Source organism: Cygnus olor, chromosome 6 (genome assembly GCF_009769625.2).
Source record: "Cygnus olor isolate bCygOlo1 chromosome 6, bCygOlo1.pri.v2, whole genome shotgun sequence".
Lineage (NCBI taxonomy): Eukaryota > Metazoa > Chordata > Aves > Anseriformes > Anatidae > Cygnus > Cygnus olor.
Window position 1 is genome coordinate 2,313,562 of NC_049174.1, and position 14,228 is coordinate 2,327,789.

The following is a 14,228-nucleotide window of genomic DNA, read 5'->3' on the forward strand; positions in this document are numbered from 1 at the left end:
TGGCTTTCAAGGAATGAAAACAAATGAGCTATATATTAGCTATATATTATTTATTTATTTATTTATTTTTATTAAGGTGTCAGGAGCAGAAGAGCTTCTTTTACTCCAGAAGGAAATAGCCTTAGATAATCATTAAAAAAGTGCCAGTCTTACAGTGGGGGCTGTGTTTACTGCCTGCTCTGATTTACTGTGAGACAGATAAGTCATGGCAAGTAGCAGGGATTTTTAAAGCTTTCTCTTTTTGGCTGAACACCTATAAACTGTCACTACCCTGTTCTCCCACCCCAAGCCTATGAGAGGAAGGAAGTGTGGGCTAAGCCATTCACACAGAGCACTTCAGAGTCTCTGTTAGGACCCCACGTCTGCTCCCAACCTCATGCTTACTGGTAGCTGCAGCACAGCGCCCCTCCAAGCACAGCTCCGACATGGTGCATGTGAGTGAGGATGGCAGTGGTTCCTCTCACTGAGGCAAGTATCTTTCCATTTCATCGCAGATTTTAATAAAGAACTTGGGGAACTGACATCCAGAGTGGATGTATGTGAATGAAAATTGATCAACAAATCTACATATGGATCAACAGATGCTAGCAGGTGACTCCTATTGCAGTCTTGCACTCAACTGGCAGTTTCTCTCTGAGTAGGACTATCTTTACCTACAGCTGAAGACCCCACCTTTGCAACTCATTGTTGTCAATTTAAAAAAAGAAGTGTAATGAATATAAAGTTTCAGCCACTTACAGCACAGACTTACAATACTTTGTTATTGTTCTTTTATCCCAGGACTGCAATTTCACTCTAACACAGGCAAGAAGCATCACACTACAACCAAGAAAAGTAAGAAATGACCGGTAAGTATTTCCAGCGCTCCCTTTCCACTTTTACCCCCAGCTTTATTCCTCTCAAAGACAGTTTTAAAAACCAGTTATTAGTTTTAAGCTAAAATGTTTTGGATATGGTTGAGGATAATGGTTACCCTGCACAGACTATTCCTTCAGAAACCACACGGGTTAGGTGCTGTTAGGAGAAGCACACCACTTTCCTGCCCCTTTCTTCAAGAAGATCTTCTCCTCAAATCTATTTTAGGAGCACTCTGTCACTTACTGATTCAAAACATGTTTTACAGACCTCTTAGTCAAGTTTTTGGAAGTGTCATAGCATTTGCAAGAGCAGCTGAGAAGTCTTCTTTGCCCCCCACCATTAAGATAAAAGTGTCAGACTGCAGCGAGATACAGGGTCAGATGTTTCCCATCGTTCCCACAAGTAGTGGACAGCCCGTGTGAGACACCATCTTGCTTTCCAACATGAGTCTCAGTCTTTAAAGCCTTTTTGCAAAGAATTAATTCAAGCTGACAGAACTGTAATAGCAGACTGCTTAAAACTTATTTCAGGTTATTTGCCCTGCCAGGTGGTAGGCAGTTATTTATATGCAGATGTAGAAGATCATTGCTCTGCAGGTTTAATGAAATCCTGTTTATTTTACTCAATCCTAAATCAAATGAATCAGCCTTTTTTTTTTTTTTTTTTTTTTTTTTTTACCTTTTAAAATTTAGATGAAGATGACCTAAATCTGAAGGGAGTAAGTACTGCAAAATGTAGTCCAACTAGGATAATTCACTAAAACAGTGAGGAAATTGCTTGTTTTAAAGATGTAGTTTAAATAAATACTAATCTTATTTTTAAAAAACTTGCTTATTTAGATAGGTGTTTTGCTAGAAGTCTCATGTTTGTACATAACTAAGATATAGTATCCTCAAAATTTAACATAAAAATAGTTAAACACTTTGGAAGAATAAATTAGGAATTACTGTGCAGTATAATAAAAGTAGTCTTCATTTGCATGTGCTAATTAATTTCTACTTTATCCCATCAGCATTTGGGAGTAGTGGCCTTATTAGCTGGAATGAATTTGCTTATAGTCTGAAACTAAACACTGAACAAACTCAGTGAAGGTCACCCTTTTTCCTTTCAATTATCAAGGTTAATTATAAAATTAATTAGGTCAATTTGTAACTTTGATTAGGAGAATATACCTTCTTTTGGCTTTGACATAGAATCTGGATATACAATGAAAGATTTTGACTTCTGTACTCAGTTCGGTAGTTTTGCAATGTCCTTCTTATACACATTTCCAGGTTTTAACTGCCCAAATGACACCAGGTAATTGAACTCACATTGGAGCCTGTAAGTATGTTTTATCTTGTCATTATCCTTTTCTTGGTGTAATTCAGTAACAAAATTTGTCTTTATAAAATAGATTAACAACTTCAGTGGACACATTAAAAGTTAAATTGTTTGTGTCCTTTTCATACACTGTCAGGTATAACCTAGAGCATTTGCATCAGTAATTGGCAGAACATTACCTTTGTTTTGGGTTATCTTCAACAGTTTCACTTTTTCCCATAGTTGTCCTAAATATTCTGTCTAAGCTTTTATAAATGAAATGAGGAATAGATGGGGACATGTATTTTGCTTATATTTTCTGCCTCAGTATAGCACATACTTAAAATATTGCTAAGGCTTGATCCCAAACAGCGTTAGGACCCCAGCATCATTGACACGTGCACCCTAAGCACAGACATTCTCCTCAAGAACGTGAGGTTTAAATAAACGCAGGTTAATTGGCAAATACAAAAAGGGCTTGAGAATAATTTATTATCCCATTTACTGGTGGGTAACAGAAATTGTAACCAATTTGCCCTCTGGGACAAATTTGCACCTGGATCAAGAACTTAATCTTAGTCTGAAATTCACTGCTTTAACGAGAAGAAAATCTTATTTCAGTTGTAATATGACCCTTCCCTGATTAAAAGGAACACAGAAAGCATTAGCAGTTGACTTCTATAACCTTCTGCCTTTTGGCAATTAACACAGGGACTAATTCTGCAAGATAGAGAAGGCTTTCTGAGTGGCAGCAAACATTTCTTTTTCCTTTCATGGCCAATGAGTTAGAGGCCTTGGCAATACTGAAAAAACTCTGAAGTATTGTGCCTGTTTAAAAGTGAGAAAAAATGTCAGGACGAGTACCAAAGATTGGTAGTGGTTTGCATCTATATCATAAATGGTAATTAAGCGGTTGGACTCCACTGGGTCTCTGGGAAGTGTGAAAGCCTCCTGAAGTGACAGCTTTGAAAGGAAGTTTCTGCTTGGGCTCCATTTACTCTGATGATCCCACTCAATTTCTCTGCTAATGCTTTATTTTCATTTCGTGACTGTATCAGACATTCCTTGACTTCTCCATATTTTCAAAACATTTTACACTTTCTCTAACAGCAATGTATCAACTGGGCAGGAGCTAATCCTAATTACCTCCCTCTTCTGCACAGATTCAGTCTTCAGGGCCTGCCTGATGCTCTACTGCAGCCACCACCACCTCCTGGAAAGGGGTGCATGACACTTTTTGATGCTGTACGCACACACCACTTCTTAGCTGGACCTTTTTATGAGCCTGATTTAGCCCCCAAAGCAGGAAACTAGATCAGAAAAAAGAAATGGACTCTTCTCCTAGCACAATTGGGAATACCTTTCCCTCCTGCAACCTGACTCATTTTCTACAAACGCCCTGCCAAGCTGTACCTTAGAGAATAGCTTCTTATTTAATCTATCTTATTCCATAAAGGAGCACAATGTGTTTTTTTTTTTTTTTTTTTTTTCATTTTAGCCTGACTGACAGCCAGCTAGTATGCTCATCAACCTCAATGAACTCACTGCATCTATATGAAGATCCATTTGACAGCAACCGTGAACCCTTTCAGTGTAACAAAAGTCACCTAAATATTTAAAATTCTCCCTAAAGCAGGACAGGCAGTCTAGAAGGCACCAACATCTCTTCCGGACTATTTGCTTAATTGAAGATAGATCTAACCAGGTATAGCTGTTTCCCTTACCTTGAGGTTATCAGGGATAGAGACCTTCAGTTAGCCTTAATTCTCCACCAGCAGTTTTCTCTTTTAAAATACAAGGTTTATATAAAAAATCCCACAATAACAAAAAATAAAGGTTTAAATGGAGCTCTTACTCTTTTCTTTACTCATCAGCTTTTGCCATATGCAAAGCCATTTTTTTAAGGGATCATCGAAGTCTTCCCCACTAAAATTATTGTATCCTAGCTAGTCTTTAGCTATTGAACAGTCTGCTTTTCTTCCATCTGCTAGCATGCTCCTCCTCCTTATTTGCTGTTTTCATATCATCAATCTATGTTTGCACTCCTCCTATGCCTTCCTGTGGTTTTTCAACTGTCTTGTCTTCAGCACATGAAAATCCAGTGGCATCCTCCTTGACTATTAGAAACTATACACACTATTTCATTTCAATACTAGAAACAGGAATGAAATCAAATTCAAATACTTGTTACTTCAACTGAGATGAAGACCAAATAAATATCTCCATAAGTACGCCCTGTCCTTTCATTGTCTATAACTATGGGTGGCAATGAAAAATAGAGCAAGTTGTTTTCTTTTCTTTGGTGAGCAATAGTCAAAAATGTCATGACCAAGAAAATAAAGCAAACTGACAGATTTGCTTGAAGTTTCATCAGGGAGTCTCAGATCTACCTGTCTTAGTGTCTAGGTGGCTACAGCTTGTATTATCTGTGCCTAAAAAGCTCAAGCAATCTGCAGGTGTCACCTGAAGAATTCCAGCTGAGGAGGCTACGTGCCACTTTGGTCCTAATTGTTCTGCTGAACTATTTGCTTTTGCTTGTGGAGATTAGGGTGTGCCAGCACACCATGTAATTGTAGGACTCTGTCTGTACAGTTCAAGTTGCTGTACAAGAAAAGAAGCTTACATTTTCTTTTAATAAGTGAAACTTATTTAAGCATGTATACTCTCAGCTTGTCAGCTCCCTGCTGCTGTAGCTTAGCTTTTGTGCCTTACCTTGTCCTTAGGTGAGTCTTGAAGGTCACTTGTCTACATAGCAAGCAAATGTTTAAAGTGTTCCTTAGCAGAATGGGAACCCTTCTGATAAACTGCTGTGTAGCCCTTAAAAACATAGTTAGTGGTGATCGCATAAAAATATCAATCATTGCTTCATCCTCACAGTCAGTATTTAGAAAGAGCTTTGAGGCTGGGAAATATTGCTGTGTTCAAAATGCTTCTGAATGGAGTAAGCAAAGCGCTTCCAAAAGCACTCTTAAAAAAAACACAAAAATGAGCATTTAATGTTATTTATGGAATTCCATTGGTTATGTTGCATTTTACCCATCCAGAGATGTAGGCAGTCATGACTGCAGTGATACGGTTATGGATCAAATGTGTGCATACTGACAAGAGAAGGGGAGCCTCCAGCATCAGCTTGCAGTGACTGAAACTGGGAACAGATTGGGATTTGACTGGGAGCGAAGATAAAACAGGTGGCTTTGTTTAGCCAGGACTGGGCACCAGAATATGCCTCATTCTGCAAATGTGACTAAAGTAATGTTATTTTGTGTGACCAATAGTACGTTGGACAAGTCTGTGAATGAACACATTGAGTAGAAAACTCCCAATCAAAGCATGCTTTTTACTCTCCTGTAACTAAAGCCTTTGTTTTATAGTTTATTAACTAACTGTGCTTACAGAAAGGTACTTTTAAAGGGAAGGCCACCAAAAATTACAATACTGAAGCTAGAGTGCAATTTTTTATGCAATTCAAGGTAATTTTGCACAACGGACACAGCCTTCTCACTGAAACTGTAATCACCACATTCATGGGGTTGATAGCTTGAGCCAAGCTAACATCTCTGTTAATGCTTTCATCTTAGGATGCTGCAGCTTAGAATGCAAGAACAGCAGAACTCAGCACAGTAACTTTGTCAATTATTACAATATTTACTGCGTTTCATATGAACAAGATGGATTTATATTGGCTGCAAGGGGCCTGAAGGAATTGCCTATTGAATTTCTTTTCCCCCGATGCAAATTCTGGGTTCAAGGTAGCAGACGAAAGGAGCTCTACTACCCTATTCTCCTGTGTTCACTTTTTAGGCAGCCTGAAGCTCGAGTTTGCTTCAGGGTACCAAGGAGCTGGTAGCAGACACTGCACTAGAACATCAGCCTCCCATAAATTCAGCCAGACATTTTCTCTTTTGCAGGACATCGCTGGGGAAATGATTGTTCTTGAGCTCATGAGCAGTAATGCAGATTTCCCCTGCTCAGTGAATATTCTTTGTTCTTCTGAATAATTATTTTAAAATCAAAAGTTAACAGGAAACTTTACAGCGTTTTCTCTAAATTATCCTGTCTTAAAACCTGTAAGAATTTTTCTCCATATGAGATACATTGCAAAAATACAGACATTTGCATGACATTCAATGTCCTTTTTACTATCTCTTGACTGGCTGCATTTAGCTGCTTTTCTTTATGACTGCTGGAAGCTTCAGTCCTTTTATCACTTCACTCCTAACCTAAGGACTTTTTTTTTTTTTTTTTTTTTTTTTTTCAGCTCACATTAACTGTGTGAAAACAGCTTTCCATCTACTTTTATCAAAAGAGTGAGCCCTGCATCTCCCCAAGGCTGGGGCAGCGGCACGTCAGCAACACAAGCTCTCTTCCTGGCTCAGAAGCTGCACCTACCACTCATGCTCTCATCCTCCAGCTCACAGTAAAAGGCAGACTGTAGAAAATACCTCTAATACACAATTGCAGCTTTTCTTTTTTAATTATTTTTTTATTTTTTTAAAGCAAACCAGCAAAACCTGTGTTTGAGGGAGCATCGGCAAGCATACACAGAGCGACTGGCAGTCAGCTTCCCTCGGAGCAATACGTAGCGATTGTTTGTTTATTGTTGTCACGCTAGTTTTGAGGAATCTTAACCAAGATGATGGCCTCATTTTGCTGTACAAACACGTACAAGAAAGCAAGCTATATTGCAAATACAGTAACCTGACATGTGAAAAGAAGCCCTGACAACCTGAGTTGACGGGTGGAGAGCGGAAGGCGAAGTGACAAACCCAAGGTCACCCTGAGCCTGTGGAAAAAGGGCTATAAGCACTGTCTAGACATGCTGGTCAGACCAGTCTGTGCTTCTGCTGACAAGTTTGGGGGATAAAAATTAATGTACTTAATCTGAAGAGTATGAGCTTTCATCTGTTAAGGAGGAGAACCAGACGCCTTCAGTAGGAAAGAAAAACATACCTCAAGATGTTTAATGGACACACCAGGAGAGAGGAATTATAAAATATTTCTGACTATCTCTCTGATACATTGAGAAGAATTTGTATTCTGCAGCAGAATACAGGACAGTTTGTGCTACTTTCTTGTAATAAAACACCATAAAGAAACAAATGGTAATTATGTGCACTTCCTTTATATGCAGCTGAGAGATACCTTTAAATACTGTGACAGCTTGCTAATGTACCACTGTATTTGAATAAATACCTGAAGTAAATAGGTTTATGAAACCTCTCATAAACTGCCAGGTGGATAAGGGGCTATTATCAAAGTACCGTAACTTACTCACTTTTCTCTTTGTACAAGCTGTTCCCGACCAGACTGATAAGTGACTAAATGCAGATACAGAAGCAGACACAGCATTTCTAGGAAAGGACACATACTGCCATGATAGGAATTCACCTAGGCTGCACCAGAATATGAAGACCAAATACCCCAGGGTAAATATCTGAGAGTTGCAATCTAGTTTTAAGTAATTAACCTTGGGATCCTAGAGTTGCAGTCTTTCTCATCTCTTATCTTGGAGGTCAGTTGGAGGCCAGTCTTAAATACTGTCTGCTGCTAACTCAAACATCAACATCTGAACATCTTCCCTTTCAGTTGTACATGACTGGATGTTTTAAAAGATATTGCTATAAATTACAGGGTGATTTCATGATTAGGAAACAAAAACACAAATGCAAAGGTATGAAACCTTCAAGAGTGAACCCAGTCTGATTTTTCTTTTCCCCAGGATATTGTAGCAATCTTAAAATTTGTTAACTCAAAGTCTCATTGTTGTCCAAAGAGAGTGACTATTTTCTCATTGTGTGGCAGCTTCCCAGGCAGATTGTCTCTGAGAGCAGACTGCGTGGGGCCAGGCAGCTCAGCCTCTGCAGGTGACACAGTTTGGTGGCTCCATCAGTGCCAGGATGGCCAGAGCAGTGAGAGCCATGAAGCAGTGCAGCTTCCCCACCTCACATGCCACCTCCAAAGTCTCTTCGCATGGGACCTGTCCCAGTTCTCTAAAGCTGGAACAACAGTCAAAGTATCAGGCAGCTTTTCCTTCAGAATTATCTTATTTTCCATGCCTTGTCTGCTGCTTGGACTCTTTTATTTCTGTTACTTTTTGTATTTAAAACACTATCCTGGCATGAGATGTTTGTGTGATATCTAAACAATAGTGGGGCTATGGATGCTCTCAAAAGAACAGTGACCTTTAAGCATACATGTGACATCTGTAGGAAACAGCTGGAAAACATATCAGGTGTTTCTTCAAATGAAAGTGCAATGTAGTGTTCCTGCAAAGGCTTTTTTAGACCTCTTCACATCATGCAGCACACAGCAGTGCCATTCATTAAAAAACAACAACAAAAAATCCTCTATTGAGCTGTATATTCTAACGCAGAGAATTTAGAGTTGCACAGCTTCCCGTAGGTGAAAGAAATAGTGCCAAAAAAAAAAAAGAAAAAAAAAAAGAAGAAAAAGACCAACGAACTTTTTACTACTGCTTTAGGCTTCCAAGCACTCATTTGCCACAAAGCCTCCTTTTGACAACCGTTTCTCTCTCTGCTAAATACGTGCTACTGAAGTGACTCCTCCTGCCTAATCGTTCCTCAAGCATTTGCACACATTAGCTAATTGGTTTGCAGGGGTTAAAGTGAATGGTTAGTAAACCTCTGATAATACTGGGAAGCATTCAGAGGTTCAGATGGTTAGCCAATGTTTTTCTAAATGCATCTCAGCCATCTCTGGCTAAAACCTCAAACATTGCACTCGTAATAAAGATCACCACTTTATCTTGTTTCAGGTTGGCCATAAAAGCAGCAGATCTCTTGCTCATGTTACTGCCTCTTGGTTTACTTTGAGATACTTTCTATATAGACAAATCATTCTTATATACAGCTCAGATTTTATGGGCAAACAATCTACCTAACAGCAGCACTGGGAGGGATTCTGTCCCAGACTTCAGGGTGTCACACTCTGGATTGGCTCGTGCAGCCATGTTAGGCAGCCGTGACAGGGTCCCCATGGCCATCACACCGTCACTGACATCTCATTCCCTTGCTCCACAAGCAGCACATGGTGCACAGTGTGGGTTTCTTTTCTCACAGGCTGCACGATGGGTACAGCTCATGACATGCATGGCCCCTGCACAGATGAAAACAAACCAGTTTGGGACAAGGGGGAGAGATTTGTGGGTGTGGACCTAAGAACAGCCCAACCCTCGGGTCTGGCTCACCACGTCCCGCTCTGGAGCAAGGGCAGGAGAGGCTGGAGTCGCTCTGTCTGCTTGGCCACGTAAACACGCCGTAAAACAGGGAGCCTGGGTCATTCCCTCAGCGTGTCGGGCTCCTAGCCCTTGCCTGTGCAGCTAAAGCGAGGCTGAAAGACAGTGAAGGATTTGGCTGTCACCTTTAGAAATACATGAGCACTCTCCCCTTTTCCCCTGTCCCTGAACTCCAGAATTGTATTTCATCGCTATCTGAGAGATCAGAGAAAGTTTAACCTGCAAAATTATGCACTGCAAATGACAACCATTTTCCTCTCAAGGTGAAAGACTTAGAGACGGAGAGAAAGAGAGGCCCAGTTTCCATGGCAACCCAATGAAACTTACACGCCATAGGAAAATGTCATTCTCCAAAAAAGACAAAACTTCATGGACAAGTGGTACAGTACATCAGAAAAGGAAATTGCAATTTTAAAATGAAAAGCTCATTTGCATTTATGGTTTTGAGTTTCATTTTCTAGTTATAAGACCCAATTGTGCACAATTTAGTGGAGAAAATTATATTCAACATTTCAGGTGAATAATGTAGATTAAGATCAAATTCGCCTCGAAGAAGTTCATTGTGACAGACTCAGGTACAGAGCAGGCAGGAGGGGATGGATCCTGCTTTAGGTGCACTGCCATGAAGCTGGGATAACGCTACTGCATCAGAGAAGCCGGCAGGCATTTTACATCCCCTATAAGATGTTACAAAACCAGAATCTGTCCTTAATTTTTGAGATTCCTACCACAGCCTGCAATTTCATCCAGTAAAGTTATACCTTCTAGATTCCATGTTACCTTTGATACCATCAATCACCATCCATTGTAAGCCACATTGCATAGGAGAGCATTTTATGATGAGCATTATCGTCGTAATATAGCAAAGAGCATTGTTAATGAAGCGTGGAAAAAGAATAAATTCAGCTAATGGGTATATGTGTCAAATTTCAATTAGGGATATGTTGGAAAGTGAAAGAGAGAGATGAGCATACAAATTAAACCTTTGACCTTCAAACTAAAGGGAGAAAAACCTGAGAGAAAAGAGGAATGTTCAGAGATGCTTTCCTTGCTGAATGCCGAAAAGTCTGAGCAGAAACTCTGAAGTGTTTTCTCTTTAATTGCCACTATATAGAGATTGACTCAAAAAAAAAAAAAAAAAAAAAAAGGTTTGGTTCACCTAGTTTATTGACAGCTATGTTGCTGTTTGTGCTATTTACTGCATGGGGGAGATATAAAGACTGTGAGGATTTTATGGTGATGTTAGACAAAATCTCACCTACATGATGCCTGGGCAAAGGATATTAAAACATCCTTCCCCACCTGTGAAATGCCGGTGGGAAGAGCCTCCTTCTTGCTCTTCTGCTGGGTGCCCACCTGGGACAGCACTAGGACAAACGCCTCTGCCTGTGCCCCGCTAGAGTCAAACGCCAGCCAGCATCTCGCCCTCATTGCCAGCCTTGCAAGGAAATAAAATCCATTTGTATTACTTCCCCCTTAATCAATTAATACTTCTAAGTGCCAGAAATAGTAGAACATTTGTCTGGGAGACCAACCCTCTGTAGATCTCACAGCACATTCCTGAGTAGTTGCCATGGATTTTTGTTTCCCACAAAAAATCAGCATCGCGAGGATCTCTCTTTACTCTCCCTGCTCACAAAAGCCCTTGGGCCCTTGATGGTGCAAGACTTTTTTCTCATCTCCAAATATCCTTCCTGCCATCCCGGGGCGGCCACCTGCTTTATGGGTGTATGAAACCAATTTCAGATTCAAACACTGTACAGTGCCCTAGTTTGAGTCAAATTCAACACAGGAAAGAAGGTTATACTGCTACCTGCTGTATAGCAAAATCTTGAAAGTGATGAAGGCAACACAAGAAATCCCCATGTCTCAGAGGAACACATTTCTTCAGAGTCAAGGCAAGCAACCCCAGCTGTCCCAGGAAAGGTCCACATGGGCCAGGAAAGATCTTGGTGTTCTCTGGCCAGATCTTTCATTTAGATGCTGGGCTGGGTGGCCACCACACCGCACACGTACCCCACTGCATATGCTTATAAGTGACAGAAAATTTAGCCATGGTGTACATGCAAAGTGGCCTTTGCATCACTTCCCCCTTCCTTTTACACAGTTACAGCTGGTGGTTTTTTACCAGAACCAAGAGAAAACCCATCTCGCTGCCCTTGAAAGCAAACACTTCCCAAAGGACTCAGAGAGCTCAGTTCTGCCCCCACACCGTATGGGGGAAAACTACAAGACTGAGGTTTCTTTTTGTTTCCATCTACAGACTTGAAGCCGATTTTTTAAACACCACTATGCCTGTATCTCAAATACTGGATTTGTAGTAAGTATATGTAAATGACTGGTATCAAAAGGATATGTTACATGAAAAAATGGTTCCTCGTCTTCAAAAGCTTATGAAAAGACTGGAGAAATGTTGAATTTATCCTTCATTCAGAATTACTAACATTTTTCTTAGTAATTTTTTCCCTGAGACATGCAGCTAAGTATTATTGGCATGATTACTCCTAGCATTTGATAATGGAAGTATGGAAAGCAAATTATCCTGTTAAGTCATAAGATATCACTTCTGTTTCATGACTGAATGATGTATGTCCCTATAAGTAGGTAATACAGGACTATTTTTAAATGACAAATTTTGCTATGACAAATCCTGCAGCCTGAAAACTTAAACTCTCCTTCTTCCACTCTGGTAGTGAGTGTTTAAAAATGCTTTTTTACTTCTTCTGTATTTACTTTTATTGTACTGGTAGAAATACAATATTTTCAGTAGAGTAGCTTCTTTGATATAGTGACCATCTACGTGTTTATTTCCAACTACATTGCTTGGTTTTAATTGGCTAAGTGGGTCACACTGTTATTGGATAAAAATTGTACCATGAAGCTTATCTCCAGTGTTGACATTCTCATTCACAAGTTGGAGGAAAAGGAATCTTCTGTGAATCTTCTCCAATATTTACTTTAAGCTTCTGTGTAAGAGAACATCCTTGCCAGAAAACTTTTTGAATAGCATATTTGGGGAATGCAAATTCAACAGGAAAGCTACAACAGCAAATTGAATTGCTTTTCTTCATTGGGTGAAAATTCATCAAGCTCTGTGTGAAATCGAGGAAGTCAGGAGGAATTGTCCATGTAGCTTCTTTCAGGACACAGTCACAGGGTCAAATCAGTTTTATAATTCTCAAAGATTAAAAATAAAAGTCATTATATTTCTTGGAATGTCATTCAACTTAAATCAACAAGTCTCTCATGTTTAAAGTCACAGTACATTTCAGAGTTTTTATTTGCTCTTGGGGTTTTGACCCATTGGAGCGGTGTAGTCATAATTTTGAACCTTTAAGAAAAAATCCTGCAACTGTCTTTGGAAATGAAACCCTGCATAAGCTGAGGTTCTCAGCTTATATTTCAAAATATGATGCAAAATACTGGACACCGAAAACAGTGGGCCTGGCAGCAATGCTGTTATGTTGCCCACCCTGTAGACTTTGTAGGCCCCTCTTTTCTAATGCCAGGAAACATCCAGACCCCAGATCTGATTTTCCTGGACTGTTTTGGATCTCACCATCTTTGCAAAGGAGCTCAGACATTTCTGTGGTCAGATACAGCAAGTCTGCACTGGGAAACGAGATCCTGCAGTTTCTCACCTGGCTTGTACCATAACAGAACATGGCATAAAGATGCAGGTACCCAAGCAAGTATCCAAGTGAGTGGTCCAGCAGAATACTAACTCGGAAGTTTTCAGGAGAGGCTCCTTGGGAGATGAGTACCACAGAGCCTGCAGGGCACTGACACCTCTGTATCCCCTCTGTTGTTCCACTTGCCTCGGTGTTTCAGAATGGAAAACTTTTGCCTGTTTAAGCAGATTTTTTTTCAAAATAGCTTCAAGCTTCAGATAACTTTTTGCTTTCCACAAGCAGCAGAGGTGACTGAGTGCTACAGGCATAGTCCTGCAAGAACTTACTGCCTGGCAAGATGCTCACAACTACTACACCTTTTGTTAAAATCAGTGAGCGACATCTCAGCCCAAGGGCACTTCTGTCATGCTAGCAAGGATGGAGATCTGCCCTCCTAGCCAGCTATGGACTTCCTTGTTGATTAGAAACAGTACCTACTGCGATATAAATCTGACATTGGGGGTGGTGTCACCAAACATGGAGACGTTCATCAGTACATTAGAGGGAGGAGCTGGGTGAGCTTGCGAAGAAATTAGCCTGCTTTAATTTAGGTCTGGAGTTCACTATGCTCCAAGAGTCAAACAGATCAAGTGCAATAAACACTTTGTTGCCAAGACAAAGGATTTATACACAGTGTGTGCATGTTTACATTTTACATCCCTAACCTTGCCTCCAAAGCAAGGTGCCAATTTTGAAAATGACATCAGTGAGAAAAGGATGAGTATGACTATCCTTAGCTATAAATCAAAGGTCTTAGGACATTTAAAAGGCTCAAAGAGTGTTTTCAGGACTTTTCTTTCTTTTTGATGCAAGATGGATTTCTACAATGCATTGTTGCGAGGATGTCATAAAATATAGACTAATGATTGCATTTTCATCCTTTTGATGTGCCATTTAATGAAGTGTATGCTCTTTCATACTTGACATCAAAAAGACAACTGCTGGAATTCTTCACATATATACATCAAATGAATTTTTGTGTTAATAGGTATAATCATCTAGGCAAAAGAATACCTACTTCTACATCAACTGATTCACAGCTGATTTGATAGAGACTGATGTAATGTGACCCCTACCTAGTTAAAGTGCTTACTCACTAGCGTAACATGAAAACTTATACGCAAGTCCTGCAGCCCCCATCC

At 40.0% G+C, this 14,228-nt stretch overlaps 1 long non-coding RNA gene across 1 annotated transcript; it reads left to right on the forward strand.

The window, feature by feature from the left end:
* Window positions 1-765: 765 nt before the first annotated feature.
* LOC121072589 lies at window positions 766-7,341 on the forward strand. The gene is made up of 3 exons (XR_005821324.1): window positions 766-848; window positions 2,133-2,181; window positions 6,419-7,341. It is a non-coding gene; the product is annotated as an uncharacterized LOC121072589 (long non-coding RNA).
* The last annotated feature ends 6,887 nt before the right edge of the window (window positions 7,342-14,228 follow it).